This window comes from Lissotriton helveticus, chromosome 8 (assembly GCF_964261635.1).
Source record: "Lissotriton helveticus chromosome 8, aLisHel1.1, whole genome shotgun sequence".
Classification (NCBI taxonomy): domain Eukaryota; kingdom Metazoa; phylum Chordata; class Amphibia; order Caudata; family Salamandridae; genus Lissotriton; species Lissotriton helveticus.
The window spans coordinates 1309360072-1309382282 of NC_136069.1; the positions used below are offsets into that span (position 1 = coordinate 1309360072).

The following is a 22211-nucleotide window of genomic DNA, read 5'->3' on the forward strand; positions in this document are numbered from 1 at the left end:
CCCATGGCAGCCCTCACCCACCGCACCCTCTTCCTATGCCACTGACTGATTCTGGGAGAATTCGGAATGTAGGTCCCAGAAGCTAAACTGTATGGTAAACGTAGTCCTCCCCAGTACTACTTTAACAATCTTTTCCCACAGTGAGGCTGTGTGTTTGATAAGGTATGGCACCGTAGACGTATCACGACCAGTGCTTTAAATGGGCCGGTACTCGCCGGTACTGAGTGCCGGCACTTTTTATTTTTACCAAGCCGAGTACCGGCACTTCTCCACTGTCAAGGAGAGTACCCTGCTGGACTCTGCACACGCTCGGGACCTTGCAGTGTTCACTATCTGCCACTGCAAGGTCTGGGGCTTTCTGCCGAGGAGAGAGGAGGGAACATGGAGGTGAATGAAGGTGAACACAGAAAAAAGAAATAGAAGGAATGATGGTAGAGTGATAGGATACAATAGGGGACAGAATTAGCTACAAACGGGAGAGAGGTGAGTTTGGGAGTGATCGCTAGGTTTGAGATGTAAAGACAGATAGTGTGTGTTTGAGAGGAACAGAATCGGGACGTATTTGAAATGAAATGTGAGGAATGCTTGTTTGTGTGTGTGCACTTTTATATATATAAGGATTGCGCCAGATGCAAGCAAGTAGGAACATTAGAATTATTATTTTAAGAAGCTGTAAATATTACAAAACAAGGAAACATGAACATTTGGCGTTTGGCCTTCATTTTGTGTAATGAGTTAACACATTTTGTTTAAATTGATACATTTCTCATGTTTTGCTGTGTCCTGCAACCAATGTAAGTGCCAGAGTCTCTCTCGCCCTAGAGCACATTGATTATTAGCCTGAAAGTGCTAAAAGTACTGTTGACGGCTTGGCACATTCGAGGTTTCAGCTATTAATCTGCACATATGGAAAGTTTGAGACCACTTTCCAGGAAATTAAAGGGCAAAATGAATACTCAATAGTAGTGTTTTTGTATCATGTCTCGCTTCGCCTCTAATCCCGCCCACTAGCCACGTCCCTAGCTCAATTTAATGAGTACCTGCACTTATTTTTTCCCATTTAAAGCACTGATCACGACCGCCCGCCATCAGGAGCTGCGGAGCTGATGGAACATGTAAGTCATCTTTCAGGAGTGATTTCTCCCAGTTACTCCTCTTTGAGATCCAGTTGGTTGAGTGCTGGATCTGTGAAGTCAAGTATTACCATTCCACGTTGGGAACCACCAGTCTCCCCTCTTCTAATGGGAGGACAACGAGATGTCTTGCTAGTCTCATTCTACCTCCCGTCCATATCAAGGGAGTAAAGAGGCTCTTCTGGGCCAATTACCACCTCCAGGAAAGACAATGGGTTGTCATGCGCAATTGTCCTTCTTAACTAAAGGCCACATAGCTTCTCTAATCTCAAGGAAAAGAGAACCCCAGGGGCTCATTTATGAGCCCTTGCGTCACTTTTGCACCACTGGTGCGTCACTTTTTGTGACGCACCAGCAGTGTAAAAAATGCGCCTTGTTGCGCCACATTTACAAAGTGACGCATCTAGGTAGATGCGTCACTTTGTAAACCCCTGCCCTACATAATACCTGCGCCAGGTATAATGTATGCAGGGGGGGGGATGTATGACGTTACAACGCATACTTTTACCACGCCTACCATTACCACGCAATTTTTACAACGCAGAATCCATTACAACGAAGTACCATTACCACGCATGTATTTACAACGCATATACCTTTACAACGCATACAATTACAACGTAAGTATTGGTAAGTATATAATATTTTTTTTAATTTAATTTAATTAAAATTAATATAATGTAATTTAATTTAATTAATTTAATTTAATTTAATTTAATTTAATTTAATTTAATGTAATTTAATTAATTTAATTTAATTTAATCAATTTAATTTAATTTAATTTAAATTTAATTATATTTAATTTTTACCCTGTACCCTTTTACCCAAAAACCCAAAACTGACACTGAACCCTAAAAATACCCCTTTACCCAAAAACCCAAAACTGACCCTGAACCCTAAAAATACCCCTTTACCCAAAAACTCAAAACTGACCCTAAACCCTAAAAATACCCTTTTACCCAAAAACCCAAAACTAATCCTGAACCCTAAAAATACCCCTTTACCCAAAAACCCAAAACTGACCCTGAACCCTAAAAATACCCCTTTACCCAAAAACCCAAAACTGACCCTGAACCCTAAAAATACCCCTTTACCCAAAAACTGAAAACTGACCCTGAACCCTAAAAATACCCCTTTACCCAAAAATTGAAAACTGACCCTGAACCCTAAAAATACCCCTTTACCCAAAAACTGAAAACTGACCCTAAACCCTAAAAATACCCCTTTACCCAAAAACTGAAAACTGACCCTGAACCCTAAAAATACCCCTTTACCCAAAAACTGAAAACTGACCCTGAACCCTAAAAATACCCCTTTACCCAAAAAACTGAAAACTGACCCTGAACCCTAAAAATACCCTTTTACCCAAAAACTGAAAACTGACCCTAAACCCTAAAAATACCCCTTTACCCAAAAACTGAAAACTGACCCTAAACCCTAAAAATACCCCTTTACCCAAAAACTGAAAACTGACCCTGAACCCTAAAAATACCCCTTTACCCGAAAACTGAAAACTGACCCTGAACCCTAAAAATACCCCTTTACCCAAAAAACTGAAAACTGACCCTGAACCCTAAAAATACCCTTTTACCCAAAAACCCAAATAATATTTTTAATAAAATAATATACTTACCAATACTTACGTTGTAATGGTATGCGTTGTAAAAGTACCTGCGTTGTAAATACATGCGTGGTAATGGTATGCGTTGTAATGGATCCTGCGTTGTAAAAAATGCGTGGTAATGGTAGGTCGTTGTAAAAGTTGCGTTGTAAAGGTTGTATACCCAGGGGGGGTGTTCCTACGCAAGAGAGGGTCATAGAAGTGACGCAGTGAAATCTACCAGATTTCACTGCGCCACTTCTAGGACTCAAATGCGTCAAAATCTTACGCCTGCCTCACAGCAGGTGTAAGACTGACACAAGCCCTTTAACATGGGGTTTGCCCCATGTGAAAGGACACATTGCTGGGGTTGCGTCACTTTTGTGACACACTCCAGCAATGCGTCACTTTTGCGCCATACAGATAAGTTAGAAATACTGACGTAGCTGTAACTCCTTGCGACATGATGCGTCATACAGTAAATATGACGCATCAGGTATGTCGCAAGGAGTGCGCACTGAGAAGTGACGCATCGCTGCTTTCATGCAGCGATACGTCATTTCTCATAAATGAGGCCCCTAGTACTTTAAGAAGAAGAAGCCAACGGCCCGATCTCTGTTGTCAATACACAGCCTCAGAGTAAAATGCGTTTTGTGACCCCGGTTTAGCCTCTTATCGTATTCTCCTAAAGCAAATGAAAAACGAACACCCCATTTTTTTTAATTGTGAATTTTTTGCTACAGCACTCTAGAGCTTGGGCGAGTGATAGTGCGCTTTAAAATAAAGAGAAATAACAAGATAAGAACTTGTTCCAGGTTTGAATGGCTGGCTACAGAATCAGACACTCTTCCATACCACACCCCCTTTCAATGACATTTTGCTCACCCAGGGAGCCATGTGCCCGCGTCATTTGTTTGCATACAACAGAAGCCTTGACGCTGCAGAAGGACACGGTTCAAGCTTTCACCCTCTTGTCAAACATAAGTCATATTGTGCAATACACCCAGGCAGATGCTGGCTTTTACGTACTGTGAAGTGCCTGAGACTCGTGATGATGAACTGGCTACAGTGAGCTGGGTGTTCTCTGTGTCACGGGTTAATTCCATGGAGCATGTATACCTATGGTAAACTCATTTGCAGATGTTTTTTGACAGGAAACATTACTATTCATCAGCAGAGGTACACAGTCCGAAACCTCAAGGTAGCTGCATTAACATGCTCGTGATGATCAATTGCTCTGACCCCCCTTTATTTTGGGACGATAATTTTCAACACTAATCCTTTATGGGTTCCGGAGTGACGTGCTACTCGCCAGAAAAACGCTTCAACATCCATCAGGGGTAACAAGTGCTATATGAATGCAAACCTTTCTTCCCCTTTTATCCATCCGCTATCCTTCTCACTCCAAATAACTGACTAATATCCACCACAGAAATTACTTTCATATTTCACCATATTAATTCACCACTAATCCTTTATGGGCTTCCTGAATAGCATGTTTCAACACCCCATCAGGGGTAACAAGCGCTATATAAATACAAACCTTTTTTTTCCCTCCTCTATCCTTCTGCTATCATTCCAAATCCAAATAACTGACTAACCTATCCACCTCTTAAAATGTACTTGCATGTTTCACTATACTAATTCAACACTAATCCTCTATGGGTCCCGGAGTAGCGTGCTACCCGCCGAAAAAGCGATTCGACGCCTCGTATGGGGTAGTAAGCGCTATATAAATGCAATTACAATACAATACAATACATGGATGCTGCTGTACATTGAGCTTTGTGAAAAGAAGGGAGCTTCTGAGATTGGGTTGTTCCTCATCACCGCCCTCTGGTGATGGATTATCAGTACTGCAGTGCTTGATCCACTATGTCCATCAAACTGGGAGCACAATGCCACTCTGACATGCTGACTTTCTTTTGTTGGACAGAGTTTGCGGTTGGATGGCTTGGGGCACTCTCTCCACGACAGTTGCCAATAAGCCAAATTGTTGTTATAAGCCTTAGTATTCCGACCTGAAAGCAGGGCTCGAGTTGGGGTACCACGCAGTAGGATGGCGTCCCCCACTAATTTTACTGGGAGCTCGATAACTATAAACTGCAAATGAGTGCAAACCACCTTTCGTGACGTCACTTTCTGTTGTGACGTCAGAGTCCCCCCACTTCTTTTTTTAGGACTTGTGCCGTGCCTAAAAGCATTGAAGGTTCTGTGGGCACAGGCTTCGCTGGTACTTACGCCTCTAGTTACTAGGAAATGGGCTTGGCTCACGGGGGAGATGCACTGTGAGGCCAGACTGCCATTGTTAAGGTGACTTGGCCATCATTGTTGCCAATGTAGCAGTGTGGCGGGAGGCAAAGAAGCGATCCATAACTGGTCGACTAGAACGTTCTTTGAAAGGAACCACAAAGTGGTCATGCATCACCTTACTCTGCATTTTAACCCGTTTGCTGCTTAGAACGTTCAGCGCCAGTGCTGAACGTTCGAAGAAACGGGTGCGGCACCAGGAAGGTAGCTCGCGCAACGGCCGACGGCAGCGGCAAACGGGTTAATAAACCTCTGACGCACCACACCTGTTGTCAGGATGCATGCGTGCACATATTCCATCACCATATGTGTCACATTACACACTAGAGTTAGGAGGGCCGTTTACAGAAGAAATCGGTCCACACTGAACTGCTTTTTACTCGACCATTGGTTGGGGGTGAGGCCAATCCAGGGCAAGGTAGGTGTAGGCTGGAGGAACATTGTATGCTCCTCCCAGTGTGCTGCACCGTGGCGGCTCCTACGTTATGGTGAAGTAGCATCGCCCCCCCTGCTGTGCGGGCAACAAGCACACACATTAATAAAATGGTAAAAAGTGCCATTTTATTAATGTGTCACAGGCTTGCGCTGGTACAGCGCGAGGGCAGGGGGGCGGGGCTGATTAGTGCAGTTGCACTATTGCTTCAGCCCCTGCCAGTCCACATGTGAGATTGGCCAGCTGTCTACAGCTGGCCAATCTCACATGTGGCCAATCTCACATGTGCACTTAAGGGCCTGCAATTCCAAGGCTGAAAAACAGCCGAGGGATTGCAACCTCAAAATGAGCACTGGGTTAGCCTGCTCCAGCCAATCCAGGATTGGCTTGATTTGCGCTGTACACGAGAGGAAGTCCTTCCTCTTCCTCCCTAGTCACCGCCAATGGAGAAGAGCACCAGGAGGAGAGAGAGAGACAGCAGCCGTACCCTCAGCAAAGGCAACATGCATATGGTGAGTTTTTGGGGCATCGCTCCCCGCCATATTTAAATGTTGCCAGCAGCTGCTGATGCTGCAGCAGAATTATCGGGTTTGGAGACATTGGGCTTATGGCCTGGGGCAATATTTACATTTCTCGGATCCTCATGGAGATAAAGTTTCCTCCTATAGCATCCACCTCTTCTTTGTGATTTGGGGGTTCAGAGGCCCAATACTTATACCCCTTTCTGCCTTTGAAGTAGGCAAACTTCAGAGGAAAGTCTTTGTAGTGTACAATACCCTGCCTCTCCCTGTCCAGGCCCCAGACACACTACAGGGGGTGGAGACAGCTTTGTGTGAGGACAGTTACAGCCCTAATCTGGTGTCAGTGACAACTCCTCCCACCACTCTAGCTCAGGAGGACCCATCAGTTGTTATCATCAGTGCTATTCTCATTGTTGGCATCGGCACTAGTCCCATTGTTATCATCAGTGCTATTCTCATTCTTGTCAGGAGCACTAGTCCCATTGGTATCTTCAGCGCTATTTTAATTGTCATCAGAACTAGTCCCATTGCTGTCATCAAGGTTACTCCCATTCACTTAGAACAGGTCTTGAAAACACTGAAATGTGGTGCCTGTTGTGGTTGCTGTTGTCTTCCTGCAGATTTTGAAAAGTCCTTGCTGTTGACTTTAATTAAAGAGCAGATCTGCCTTCCGAAGAATCAAACACAACCTAGGTATCTGCTACAGGCGATTCTGGAAGGAAGCCAGGCGCTGACCAAAGCAACCTCCATGGGTGACAATGTATATGCAACGAATGTTGTCTGCTGTAAAGTTTAACGATTTCACCGTCTGCTAACCACATAAAAATAGGTAGACTTTGTTTTATAAACATCGCTATCCTGGGAGGAGTGAAAGTGGCGTAGAACAAAACACAGCTTCTTTCATTTAGTTGCTTCCCTTAGAAATGGACCCCAAAAAAAGAACAAGCCCGAGTGTGGTGCCCGCGTACGCGCCACTGCGAGCCATGTGGTTTTAATTATCGCTCCCATGCCTGGGCACGATAATTGAAACCATATGATGGCCGGTGCGTGTAATAGACACCAATAGGCCATGAGCGGAGCAATGAGCCCGCCTTTGGCCTATTGCGTGCTCTCTTGGTAAAGAACACGCACGCAAAGCCCAATAGCGTGCCACAAAAGGAAAAGCACACCCTCGTGCGTGTGCCATTCCTAGGTCCGCTTCTGAAACCCCATTTTTACCCACTAAATGTCTCTTGCTGCGCACTGCAATGCTAGGCGCGAGACCTAAAGATGAAATTAACAGTATTTTGCTATTAGGACAGGTAAAACACACACGTTCATCTCCTTCCTTTTAAATACACTGCACCCTGCCCATGGACCTACCATGGGCCTACCTTAGGAGTGAGTTACATGCAGTAAAAGGGAAAGTTTGCACTTGCCAGGTATGTTATGGTAGGTTAAAATTACATTCACAGATACTGCAGTGGTAGGTCTGTGACATGTTTTGCAGGCCTACTCGTTTGGTGGCAAAATCAGTGCTAGAGGCCCACTAGTAGCATTTGATGTATAGGCCCTAGGCACACCTGGTGCACTTTACACGGGACATACTAGTAAATCAAATATGCCAATTATGGATAGATCAATTACCAATACAATTTAGACATAGAGCATATGCACTTTAGCAAATTTGAGGAAGAAGGCTAAAAGTTTGGGGATGACCCTGCAAAAAGGGCCAGGTCCAACAATGGTGATGACGACCATTGTTCAGGTTAAATGCCAGAAACAAAGCACATGTTACATTTGTGATACATTCATAAACATTTCAAATATCACACCTTACAGAGTTTCAATTTCCAAAGCCTACTTGTGGTTATGTCATACTTACTTCTTTTATTACCATTTTACCATAATAACCTGCAAAGTTAGGAGAAATAAAAACATGTCTCCCTGTTAATGTCTGCCTGAAGGAGTTGGTATTTTTTGGGCACAACTCCCTGTGTACCATTGCAGGGAAATGGGGCATTACATTAAATACTGGGTGTTAGAATTGAAAGCTCCTATATGGCCCACCCATCTCCATGAAATTCCTAGTTTGCCCACCCCAACCACTTACGCAGTACGATTTCAGGTTTATCATTTGCACATCGCCAAGTAAAGTGTTCTAATGTGTTTTGATCCTATTAAAATATTTGTTTCCATCACACAGATGTACAAAAAATGTGCTTTCGAAACTACTGAAGTACATTTCAAAATATTTGTACAGTTCATTTACGAGCTATTTAAATGTTGTGTTATTTAAAAAAACTGATATCCTACAGCCTTTCATTTCACACTCCCTGAACAGCACGATTGTCAGACAGTTCACTTTACTAAATCCTCTAACTTTGCAGTCAGAAACAGAAATGGAACCAACAGTCTACAGGATAAAATAAGCAGCAGATTGTAAGAAGACATACGCTGGCATTGGACTTCTGTCTTTGACACCACAGCAAATGTGACAGGCTAAAAACACAATTTAAATGCACCTTTATTGCTCATTCCCTTTCTAAATGAACAGAACTCTTGCTTTTTGTCAGCTCACCAGACCGGGTCAGTAGGCCATAAAATAGCTCATGCAGCTAAAATCTGATTACTCATAGCGAGTAGGCAAGCATATCTCTCGATGCCTGTAAAGGCTGTATCACTGAAGGAAGGTCTAATACATAATGTAGGTTTTTAAACGGATGATAATATGGAACCATGTGACCACTCACCTGAGTTCGTCTAAACTGAAACCACAGGTAACTCTTCACTTGCTTTTTCTAGTGGAGCCTCATGCACATTGTGTTTATAACTTCTATAACCTATGCTAAATATCTTCTTTACAATTGTAGATGGTAAACATTTGGATTTGAACAGGCAGGCGTGAGTACCCACGAAGACCAGGTATTTATGTAGATGTTCCAGGTGGAATATGGGGTCTCTAGATAAATCAATTTCATGATCCGCACCTTTTCTTCTATTTACAGGTAGTGCAAGTTATAGAGTTGAATGGGCCGAATATTTGGTAGATCCCCCTTCTGGGTTACCTGGCACATTATAATATGGCAACATGCTGTCCCCAACTGTAAACCACCTTCTCTTCTGTTGCAGGCATCTCAGAAACTATACTCATAGATTAAAAGAGGCAGGCCGGAGTAGTAGCAGAAAGCACAGGTTATTCATTGCTTGTTTTTTCTAGTTTTCCTTGTGGTGCACCTGAGACATCAAAACATAATCAGGTGCTTTACTCATTATTTCTTCTTTTGCAGGCATCTTGAACCACTACAAATAACTGAAAAGGCACACGTGAGTAGAAGCAGAAATACAAGGTATTTAGCAGATTTCTGTTGTGGTGCACCTGTAGTGTAGTTCCTATTTCCCTAATAGGCTCTGCACTTTGGAATACTGTACACTATAGGTTTGGCATAGGACTGAGGTCAGTATGCCCCTATCGAGTCTATTATACTTAATTACTTTGTGTGCCAGCTAACTCAGAGGCCACTAGAAACTCCTTGTAAACAAGAAGGGAGTAATTTCTAGCAACCGCATAAACATGACAACTTTGTTTCCCTTTAGAATCGGAACACTCTCAGAATCGTGGAACCAATAGATAACAGTTTCAGTCAGCTAAATGTGCTTGCTTATATTCTGCAGAGTTACACAGAAAGAGTCGACAGGCGTTTCAATAAAAAGAATTTATTGAACAGTCTTATTTCTCGTGAAAGAGATATGTGCTGTTACAATCATAAGACAGTATGCAAGATATATTATGTGCAGAGTAAGCAGTAGAAAGAGATAATACTGCAGTAGCGTTGTCTTTTAGCTATGACACATATTCATATAAATATACATAAATAACACTGGCTAAAAATGTGAGTACTCATACGATGCGTTCTCTAACTAGTTCTACCCCAGTGTACCTAACCTAAGTGTAGTACAAGGTAAGAAGTAGGTGCTGTAGTCTATAGTATGGTATGCTATAGTTTGTATGCTAAGTTTGTATGCCAAGTTTGCATGCCAAGTTTGCATGCCAAGAGTCCCTCTAGGTTCTAGTCAGCTCCATACCTTAGAATGAGAGAGGTTGGAATATCTTTCCGGGTCTTGAACTCTAACACCACGTGAAGAGAGGCAGCACACTGGAAGCTGGATTCTCTGTGAGCAGGGATGACGATGACAGCGTCTTGTCAGTGTGTCAGGCCGGGACACGGGCTCCTCTAAGTCGAGGTCTCCTCCTTACATGCCGTGGCGAGTGCAGCCAAATCGAGCCGTACTTTGCCAAGGTAAGGGAAGATATATTTATACCTGGAAGTTGCTTAGGAATGTTAGCACTGAAGTGAAGTCGGGCAGAGGAAGACGTCATGAATGAGCCCTTAGGCCGGGGTATAGCGGTTCATGCATAATAAATGAGTTCTTGGAGAAATCAATAATCCTGGGCTAGGGAAACTCCCAACAGCTTAAGGGTCTGGTTTCTAAGAACATGTTGTGACGTTGGGGGTGGCCGGATGTAGGTGCCCAGGCCTGTATTTGAATAGCATGGCTAATGCCTAAATAAGGACTGGGATATTATGCCTATATAAGGCAATGCAAATTGTGCCCATATAAGGACATGTATCAGGAAAACCTATATACGGACACCTAAAGCGGAATACAACACACCTGGTACACTGCAAGATGGCAACATCCTTTAATCGTAAAAGAAGTTGTCCCTTGGCATACTATTCTATTCTATACTATACATGTGCTCCCTAGTGATGTGCTTCTGTAGGTTTCGAATTTGCGGGGACAGGTCTTGTTTGTCTTAATGCTTGGTCCGTTGTATAAACAAGCATGGAGTATCCCGTGTCCCACGCAAATATCAGTTTCTCCTACCACGTCGGTCGTCTTGTAAAAAAGCAAAGAGCCTTTTTTTGGTATTTCTTGTTTTTTTCACCTGGATATAATATGTATTAATTGTTTTTTAATTCAATTTTATGTGATATTGTATAGGAAAAACTGTATTCAATGAATGTGTTAGAAAATTGTTTTTTTTTTTATATGTGTATAATGATTTGTTTTTAACATTAGAGTGTATTTGGATGAACTTTTTTACAATAAAATAAATGAACTACAATTTTTGTTGCATAAGTATATAAGATAGGTAAGGTCCTCAAGGGGATCTAGTGGGCCTATTGAGTAGTCTGAGATAAACATTTAGGTTTGTCCTACGCAAGAATAGTATGTGAGGAAAATGAAATTTTGCCTGACCAAGATGCCCCCCACGTGTACCCTATGTTACATATGTTACATATATGTGCATGTCATGCATGTGTTTTTCCCGTGGTGGCCTGAATCACAAGGCCTCTGCATTTACGTCCTGCATTAGGATGCCAGTCATCAAGTCTCCCATGTAAGAAATGTTAAGTTAGCATAAAGCCCATGTATTTGCATGGTGCACTTTTTAATAAATCACGATGAACCCTTTTTGTGGTTCAGTCTGAACCACCAGTCCCTGAATTAGTGTTTTCATAACTCCTGACACACTGAAGGCTGCAGTTACTATCTCTGACCTCGCATGCTTCTAGCTCAGCCGAAAGAAACCCAGCGAGGTCTGCCAAGACAGTATATTTTGCTTAACAGTTATCTGCATGCCCGGTGAAAAAGGTAAACAGAACCCGTCTGCTGAGATAGGGCCCAGCTTTTCTCTGTTTAAATGTCTCTGTTTAAATGAAATTTCAGTACTTGCATCTGTAAAAAGCTCACAGCCCCATGTAATGAACGAAGAAATATATGCTTTTTCTGATTCTTAGCGATGAATAACCTTTTCTTCAGATAATACATCCCGACTCAAGATATCAAGGTATCAGATAGTACCAGATGTGCTGGTCGCCCTGACACTGAAGGCTTCTCTACTAGACTTAAAGTCAGCTCTCCTCCCAGTTACACGTCAATTGCACGTCATTCTCAAATTGCGTGCACAAGTAGGGCAAAGTTCCAGCCTGCCATGTAACTCCTCCTCTATTTAGTCAGCCACCTATCACCCACCTGTGACTCATCAAGTGTACACCCTCATGCACGCCCACATGCTCTTATCTCTTTTTGTCATGCTCTGCCTCGAGCCTTCCTTCCTGCGCCCTATGTACAAGACAAAATGTATATATGTTGTTCATTTGTTATGAAATGTTAGAAGACCCTTCCTGAACCTCAGTGGTGATGGAACAGATTCTCCCTTAACTCGAGTTATTGGAATAAAGCCCTTTTAACTTGGACACCACGGACTCTCTGCCTCTCATTTGATACATGCTAATTGTTAATGCCTAGAAATTATGCCAGGGTAATTATTTTATTTACCACATTAATTTGGCGCTCGAATAGGGACTATCCCTTTCTCCACGCGCCGGCGACGTAGGTCCAGCCTTTGCCCCCTTCCACAGCCGTGACGGACTTTAAAGTGTACACGCCATCGGGATTTCCCGCTACTCCCTCAGGCCCAGGAGGAGGACGGACTGCGACCAGGCGTCCACACGAGGCGGTGAGGATCGCGGATCATCCCATCCAGAGCCCAACCCGTGAGAGAGCAAGGTCCGAGGTCTCCAGAGGTCCACCTGTTCCGAGGCGCATGCGTAGAAGTCCGAGGCCTTCAAGTTTCAAGTCCTGCTTCCCGGTGAGTACCACTATGGGGAATGCATAAAGTTTCAAGACGGGTTCATTTTATATGAAAACGGTCAAAACGGATCCACGGTTAAACGTGGAAACGGTAAAGACGGGTTCACGTTATTCGTGAAAAGGGTCAAGACGTGTCTCATTTTTGAGACCGGTATGGTTGTACTGTATTCCAGTGCATAAAGTTTTTCAAGTACATGTTTAGCTCTCTGTATCAGTTTAGGTTGTAACTGTTTTAGTGTTTAATATTTGTTTGTGTGTGAATGATTGTTGATTGTTTCAGTCTATTTTGTGAATATTGGTTTCAAACATGCCACTGTTTTAAAAATTGCGTCAGATAGGGACCAGAAAAGGCATACTAGAAGAGTCAGTTAACATCCCGCCTAGAGACACACCTGGTCATTATATGTATAATAAGCATGTATTAGACGCCATTTTGTTTTTAGATTTATGGGTAAACTATACAAAGGACCTGGAGGAAAAGTATAGATGGCCTGTCTCGGGAACATGGGATCCTGAATGCATTATGAGGGTGGAAGAAGCGCTATGGAAAAAGAAGTCAAGACCCTCTCAGAAAGATGCCATCGAATTGTGGCGCAAAGAGTCACATAGGAGAACAGAGAAAGAATTGAATAAAGCAGATAGAACTAGACAAGCAGGGGAAAAAGCCAAAGAAAAAGAACTACGGGAGGAGGGGGAACGGGTCAAAACAGAACAGACTGATAGAGAAAGAAATGCCGTCATTACTGGTATTTATCCCGTCCTGGTTGAAGAACTAGCTAGAGTGACCACCTCAGAGAGACCCAGTAGGTCGCGAACGCCACCACCTGTACCATATAGAGAACGTAGAGTAAAGCCGACAGCATCAGAGGCGTTCATTTCCTCGTATCTAGACGATTCCCTTCCGGACTACGTTAATGCAGGTTTCCCTCCACTCCCACCAGCAGATCAGCTCCAGCAACTTCAGCAGCAGCTAGTAAAAGATGACGTAGGTCCCGGGGCAGTGGGAGGGGTGCCTACTGTAGATGTAGCAATTCCACAGTGTATATTTGATCCAGAACCAGGAAAGGGTTCAATGCTTGTGATTTCAATAAGACTAAGACAAGCCGTTGCATATCTAGAGACATTACCAGACATGAAAGAACACCTAGATAAAATGTACCGTTTTATTTGAACGGGGGAGGGACCAGATAGTATAGCACAAGCCATGGCACAAAGAAAGGTAGGGGTTAGGAACCATATCCTACGTTTTATTATTAACTGCCTGATCAGGGAACAAGACGAAGGAGACGGAGATGTAAAACAAGGCTTGATAGAATGGAGCAAGCACATAGATGCCGGTAGACATGATAAACAGGGACAGATAGATGCCATGTGCAAGAAAATACGAAAGGAAATAATAGAGAGAAACAGAAAAGAGTCTGATGAGAATGGTGAGTTATCAACAGAAGAAGTAGATGAGCCAAAAGACAAAATGAATTATGTAGGAAAAGCGCGACAGTTTGACAGACCCAAATGTCTTGACTACTGTAAACAAGGGCCAGCTATAAAAGAAAGATATTCCCTTGAAAATCTGTTCCAAGCTACTGAACAAGTCCTGAAAAAACGGATAGGGAGTGAGAGACCTCCCACCTCACACGAAATTGAATTGGCCCGGTCAGCCACCCAGTGGGTGTCTAATTCTGATATATATAACAGTGATATAGTGGCTCAGGCTTTCTTAAGCCTTCCACCGAACGAACAGCGTTTGGCTGGTATTTACATGGTCCAACACTTGATAACGTTGTATGAAAGTCAATATTCTGATCCTGGTCACTTGCATAAATTTCTAGACGACATTTTACTAGACAGATGGTCAGGTTTAGGTACCGAATTAATTAATGTTATTCTGGATCAACGACATAAGTACATAGATTCTCTGACTACATGCATGCCTCCAGTCTCACACCACGGCAGAAATAACTTACACATAGACAGACAGAACCCCCTACGAGAAGTACATCCCGTCAAAGACGCGGACAATGTGTTGCAACGGGTGTATGTTTACACCCCCTTAACAAAAATAGAAATCTTAGAAATGAAAAAGATGCTGCCTTGTCATGATGAAGACCCAGGGGGGTTTCACCGAGAATTAAAAGACATCCTCCGCATAGGAGATTATACGTACGATGACATTCGGAAGTTATTGAAAGTACTGTTGCCTGCTGGGATTTATGAAAAGCTTAAGGAAAAAGACTGGGAGGTAGGCGAGAAAAAGTTAAGCTGGGATGCACTGGAAACAGAAGAAAAAGGCAGGCTCCCTGGAGTTGGTCTTGGGGAAAAAGCTAGAGAACTGCCTGAACTCCTGATACAAGTTTTACCGAGATTATTGATTACGAAAAAGGAAGACTGGGATGCTATTTCAGCCTGTAAACAAAAGCAAGAAGAGGACACAAGTGATTTCTATTCTAGATTTGAGAAATGTTTTACTATTAATAGTGGCCTTAAGCCTGGTAGCGAGTCATTTCCACATCTTTTTGTGAGCAAATTAGTTGAGAATTCCTTACCCCAGATCAAGAATAGAGTACTGAAGGTTGAGAGTACTTGGCAAGCAAACAGCCCTTCACAAATGTTACAGATGTTACAATATCATCAGAACAGAATTAGAGAAGAGCAGGATCAGGAAAAGAGACGCATGAAAGAGACGAAAATGAAGGTGCTGGTTGCCCAGACGGTACCAGCAAATAAGAACAGAAATAACACGACACCTGTCAAAGGGAACTGTAATTATTGCAAACAACCAGGTCACTATGTAAATGAATGTACTGTCCTGAAACACAATATAGCTACAGGCAAGACAAAAGAACGACAATACACTCCTAGACAGAATAGCACGCCACAGAACACACAACAGACAGTAGCGAATTATCCTCCACCACCGCCTGTTAATGCCACACCACAAATGTATCAGTACACACAGTCTGACTATCCAGAATATCAACAGTTCTCATGAAACAGCCTTGAGAGGGAAGTAGGCTTGCCCCTTATTGAGGTTCCTGTAGATCAAGAGGGTCCGTATGTACATAGTCGTGTATTAGGACAAGACCGAAAATTTCTGATTGACACAGGGGCGAGCAGAACTACCATCAGTCATGACGAGGTTCCAGGGGCACCTCTCTCAGGCTCACAGAATGTTTCCCTGGGATTTTCAGGAAAGCCTATTGTTAATGAAGTATCAAAACCAGTTTCCCTAGGGGTTGGTCCACTGTCACGTACCACTGACTTGCTACTTACTAAGTCATGTCCAGAAAACTTACTTGGTATGAAGACATTAAAAGATCTAGGAGCAGTTATCTGCTGCTCTCCAGAAGGAGTACGCCTGTTCTTACGTGATTTTAAAGGACATTATGTACTGACTGATTTTGACCACAGACTCAAGAATGTGCCACAGACACTATGGGCACAAGGACCGACTGACGTAGGTTACATGGACATAACGCCACACCATGTCACACTCAAAGCAGGAGTAGTGCTTCCACGCATTAGACAATACAAGTTACCACCTGACGCCGAAACAGCCTTATTGAAATTAGTTGACAAACTTATTGCACGAGGAGTAGTGGTGGAGACTGACTCAAATGTATGTAACTCACCTGTCATCCTTATCCTTAAACGATCTGACCCTAGTGTACTGCCAGTGTACCGACTGATTATTGACCTACGAGAATTGAACAAATGTGTAGTACCACAATATCCAGTGGTTCCAGACATTTCTTCATTACTGACTGCCATTGATTCTGAGGCCACGTTCTTCACTGTCATAGACTTAAAGAACACTTTCTTTAGTGTTCCCATTCATCCAGATAGCCAATATCTGTTTGCATTTAGTTTAAAAGGGCATAGCTTTGTGTTTACAAGAGCTCCTCAAGGTTTTACAGAAAGCCCTAGCATTTACAGTCAAGCATTAAAAAGACAGCTAGACAGTGTTCACATGCCTCCCAACACTGCTCTACTACAGTACGTAGATGACATCCTAATTACAGCACGTTCAGAAAAAGAATGCGAGAATGAATCACTGACAGTTTTACATTTTCTGGCTGATAAGGGACATAAAGTGTCCCCTTCGAAGTTGCAATTCTGTGAAAAGCAAGTGGTGTACCTTGGACACTTACTTTCCAATGAGGGTAGACAACTAACACGAGAACGCATACAGTTAATTTCTAACCTTTCACAGCCCAAGACACAGAAAGAAGTACGTGCATTTATTGGCCTCACTTCTTACTGTAGGCAATGGATTCCCCAGTATGCATATCTAGCCAAACCACTCATACAGTTAACTACACAGGAGGCAGCCACTCCGACTGTCCTCCCTTGGACACAAGAACACACCTTGGCATTTGAGGAATTAAAAAGAGCATTATGTCAAGCGCCAGTTTTAGCGACTCCAAGCTACAGTAAACCTTTTATGCTTTTCGTAACTGAACGAGATGGAACAGCGTTATCTGTCCTCACACAAGATCAAGCAGGAAAACACAAGCCTTGCGCTTGTTTTTCTAGTACCCTAGATCCAGTGGCCCAGGCTCTGCCTGCGTGCCTGAAATCAGTTGCAGCAACAGCCCTAGCCATAAGACAAAGTGACTCGATAGTGCTGGGACACCCTCTGACAGTACAGGTTCCACATGCAGTGGAGGTTCTCTTAAACAGGACACAGACACAACATTTGACTGTAGCAAGACTGACAGGATATGAACTGACATTATTTCAACCACACATAGAGATCAGACGTTGTAATATTCTGAATCCTGCAACACTTTTGCCCTCAAGTACAGTAAATGCACCACCACATGACTGTGTGGAAGTAATGAATATAGTGACGAAACCAAGACAAGACCTGACAGATATTGCACTTCCAGACCCAGACTTAACGCTCTATGTAGACGGATCATGCATGAGAACAAGTGCAGGAGAATTAGTAGCAGCTTATGCTGTGACCACTGCTACTAAAGTCATAGAGACACAGAAAATAGACACACTATCAGCACAAGCAGCAGAGCTCATCGCTCTGACACAAGCCTGCATAAGAGCTAAGCACTTGAAAGTAAACATTTATACTGATTCACAATATGCCTTTGGCGTAGTTCATGATTTCGGGGTACTTTGGAGGGAGAGAGGTTTCTTGACCTCCCATGGGACCAAGATTCAGCACGGCCAGCTTATTCAAGCCCTGTTAGAAGCCATACATTTACCTACAGCCATTTCTATCCTGAAGTGCAAAGCTCACACCAAAGTTACAGACACCATTTCCCAGGGTAATGACCTGGCAGACCGAACAGCTAAACTTACAGCCCAGACAGCCCAGACACCAACAGACACGACAAGGACAGAGGTACCATTACTGACAACATGTATGACAGTCAGGGATCCCACTCAAGATGTACTCGACATACAGACACATGCCACTGCAGATGAGATAAAGAAATGGACTGAACAAGGAGGGGTCCAGACTGACCAAGGTTGGATGACTAAGGGAAAAGGCACATGGTTTCTTCCAGATTCTATGGTACAAGTAATCATAAACACAGCACATAGTCCAGCACACTTAGGAGAAAAGGCAATGCTAGACAGCTTACAGAACATTTGGTTTAACAAGCACATGCGTGCAGCAGCGAAGCAAAAAGTACGAACATGTATGATCTGTTGTCAGTTCAATCCAGGTAAAGGCATTCCGGTGGAACAAGGCGGATTTCATCCTCCTGACCACCCTTTTGAGGTCCTCCAGATTGATTATATCCAAATGAACAGATGTAGAGGTTACAAATATGTCTTGGTAATTGTGTGTGCACTATCTAGATGGACAGAAGCATATCCAGTTCCAGATTATACTGCTGTGACAACAGCCAGGCAATTAGTGCGCGAGTACTTCCCCAGGTATGGATTGCCTCGGGTCGTCTATTCTGATAACGGTCAGCCATTCTCCTCTGAATTAATGAAACAAGTGTCTCTTCTGTTAGGATATACTTGGAAATTCCATTGTGTAAGACACCCAGAAGCAGCAGGCCTTGTAGAAAGACATAATCAGACACTCAAAACAAAACTTGCCAAGATATGTACAGAAAAAGGCGTGGATTGGATGGTGGCCATGCCGGTTGCCCTCTTTTACATGCGTATGGTAGCTCATTCCAGAACAGGCCTATCCCCGTATGAAGTAGTCTTCGGAAGACCGCCAAATATGTGGGGTACGCCTATACCAAAAAAGATAACTGATGTTGACAGTAACATGCTGACAGATTACCTGGCTTCCTTGATGTCTGCACTACTCTCTTGTCGTTCACAGGTTGCTGCCGCCTTCCCTGACAACACCCAGGTCAAGGAACACGCCATTGTCCCTGGGGATTTTATATGTGTCCGGAACTTTGATCGATCAAGCCCCCTTCAGCCACGTTGGAAGACGCCGAAGTTGGTGCTACTAACCACGAGGACCGCAGTGAAGGTGGAGGGACGCAAGGGGTGGATACACGCCCAGCATTGCAAAAAGTACTTTGGACAATCTGGAACTTTGATAAACGATAAGGACAATACAAACTTTGCGCCGCCTTTGCTAGAAAAAACTCCACAGCAGGAGTATAAATCTAAGTTAATATCTAGTAAGTCAGACGTAGTTTAATTGTCTAAGTCCACTCGGTGGTGAATCAGTTAGACTAAGATTTCTGACATGTATAAGATCACATACGAGAATAGTAAGAAAAGAAACATGAGAGAAAAATACTGCAAGTTATTATGCAGTAGATGTATAGTTAATTTGATCATTCCTTTTATTCTGTGCATTGATATAATCTGTGTCAGTTTATTACTACATGCTTTCTTTCCTATTTCCCCACATATACACTCTTCCAGTAACAGCACCATAGAGCATACATTTAGCCAACTGCCACTTTATCAAAAGGCGAAGGGAGTTCTGCCCTTCTATCCTCTACCGTTCTCACACAATGGTTCATGTGGAGCATGGTTTGCCTTAATGACCTCAATAGATGGAAAGTACATAGCTTATCCAGGTGGCTGGATATATGGAAACCTGAATAAAGTAATGAATGAAGCATGTTTTCCAGACAAAGACGGATTCCCCCAAAGGAAGGGAACCGATCTAGAGAATGAAGAGTACGAGCAGGGAAATGCATCCGTTAATTTTATAATGTCAAATGTGCAGCCCAAGCAAAATACAGGTCCACCGTTTATTTCAGTTCTACCAGCAAAAGGTGATTTATGTGTTAATAAGAAAGGCTCAGTACATATGGGACACAGCGAGTGTAAAGTTGTAGTAGTGTTTAATGATGAAGGACTTTCTTCTTTCAAAACATCACGCCATACCTATTTCATTTGCGGTCAGACAGCCTATGTACATCTGCCCTTAGACTGGGGTGGGACTTGTTATATAGCATTCTTATTGCCACCTGTATTCTTGGCCCCACCCCATTATCATAGAGATTCACGACTGGAACATGTTAGAGTAAAGAGAGAGACAGATGCCTCAGGGATTGATCAGACTGAAACAGCTTGGGAGCAATATACAGATTTCAACAAAGGATTCTTCTTCTTCATAGGTCCCGTCCAAAACAGTAAACTGATACGCAAATTAACAAGAACTCTTGAAGCAGTAGTGAATGTGACTGCGTCTGCCCTGGCGAACTTGACCCAGGAGCAGTCTGCCATTAGACCTACTCATGATATTTGGTTGCTGTCTCTGTCTGCAGTGTGGCCCGGCCATTTGCGGCCTTTGTGCAACTGCATGTGTTCCACATCCAAGTATACAAAGGGTTAAGGACGAACAAATGATGCTGTATGATCAACTATACGGTCTCATGAATATAGATGTATCCTAAAGGGTTACGTAGGGGACAAGGAGGGAATGAGGAAAATGAAATTTTGCCTGACCAAGATGCCCCCCACGTGTACCCTATGTTACATATGTTACATATATGTGCATGTCATGCATGTGTTTTTCCCGTGGTGGCCTGAATCACAAGGCCTCTGCATTTACGTCCTGCATTAGGATGCCAGTCATAAAGTCTCCCATGTAAGAAATGTTAAGTTAGCATAAATCCCATGTATTTGCATGGTGCACTTTTTAATAAATCACGATGAACCCTTTTTGTGGTTCAGTCTGAACCACCAGTCCCTGAATTAGTGTTTTCATAACTCCTGACACACTGAAGGCTGCAGTTACTATCTCTGACCTCGCATGCTTCTAGCTCAGCCGAAAGAAACCCAGCGAGGTCTGCCAAGACAGTATATTTTGCTTAACAGTTATCTGCATGCCCGGTGAAAAAGGTAAACAGAACCCGTCTGCTGAGATAGGGCCCAGCTTTTCTCTGTTTAAATGTCTCTGTTTAAATGAAATTACAGTACTTGCATCTGTAAAAAGCTCACAGCCCCATGTAATGAACGAAGAAATATATGCTTTTTCTGATTCTTAGCGATGAATAACCTTTTCTTCAGATAATACATCCCCGACTCAAGATATCAAGGTATCAGATAGTACCAGATGTGCTGGTCGCCCTGACACTGAAGGCTTCTCTACTAGACTTAAAGTCAGCTCTCCTCCCAGTTACACGTCAATTGCACGTCATTCTCAAATTGCGTGCACAAGTAGGGCAAAGTTCCAGCCTGCCATGTAACTCCTCCTCTATTTAGTCAGCCACCTATCACCCACCTGTGACTCATCAAGTGTACACCCTCATGCACGCCCACATGCTCTTATCTCTTTTTGTCATGCTCTGCCTCGAGCCTTCCTTCCTGCGCCCTATGTACAAGACAAAATGTATATATGTTTTTCATTTGTTATGAAATGTTAGAAGACCCTTCCTGAACCTCAGTGGTGATGGAACAGATTCTCCCTTAACTCGAGTTATTGGAATAAAGCCCTTTTAACTTGGACACCACGGACTCTCTGCCTCTCATTTGATACATGCTAATTGTTAATGCCTAGAAATTATGCCAGGGTAATTATTTTATTTACCACATATGCCAAGGGACAACTTCTTTTACTGTTAAAGTACCCTATTCCCCTGGTTGGAGGGGGTCTCTCTCTAATTTGAAACAACATCCTTTAATCACCTTTTCTTCATTTGTAGGCATCTCGGACAGTGCTGCTCATAGATTAGAAAAATCACATGTGAGTAGAAGCAGACAGACAAGGTAATTATTTGGAACCTTGTATACTATAATATAATAACGTATTTCAACAATTCTTTCTTCTTTTTCAGGCTTCTTAGACAGTGCTATTCATCTATTAGAAAGGGCAGATGTGACTACAAGTAGAAAGACCAGATTATTTGGTCGTTTTTCCTTGTGGTGCATCTGGTATATTGGAACATAACCCTGTGCTGTAACCATTATTTTTTTCTATTGCAGACAGTGTTACACCTAAATTTGAACGGGCAGACAGACCAGTTAATGATCTGGTAGACCTGACTTGCAGTGCATCTGGTAGATTATAAACCAACAACCTGTTTTAACCATCTTTTCTTCCATTGCAGGCATTACAGACAGTACGCATACAGAGTTGGACGGACGGTGTGAGAACAAACAGAAAGGTCCAG

The 22211-nt window shown here is 43.0% G+C and overlaps 1 pseudogene; it reads left to right on the forward strand.

The window, feature by feature from the left end:
- The window catches only part of LOC144773888 (uncharacterized), a 70966-nt pseudogene that overhangs the window by 46743 nt on the left and 2012 nt on the right, over positions 1-22211 (forward strand).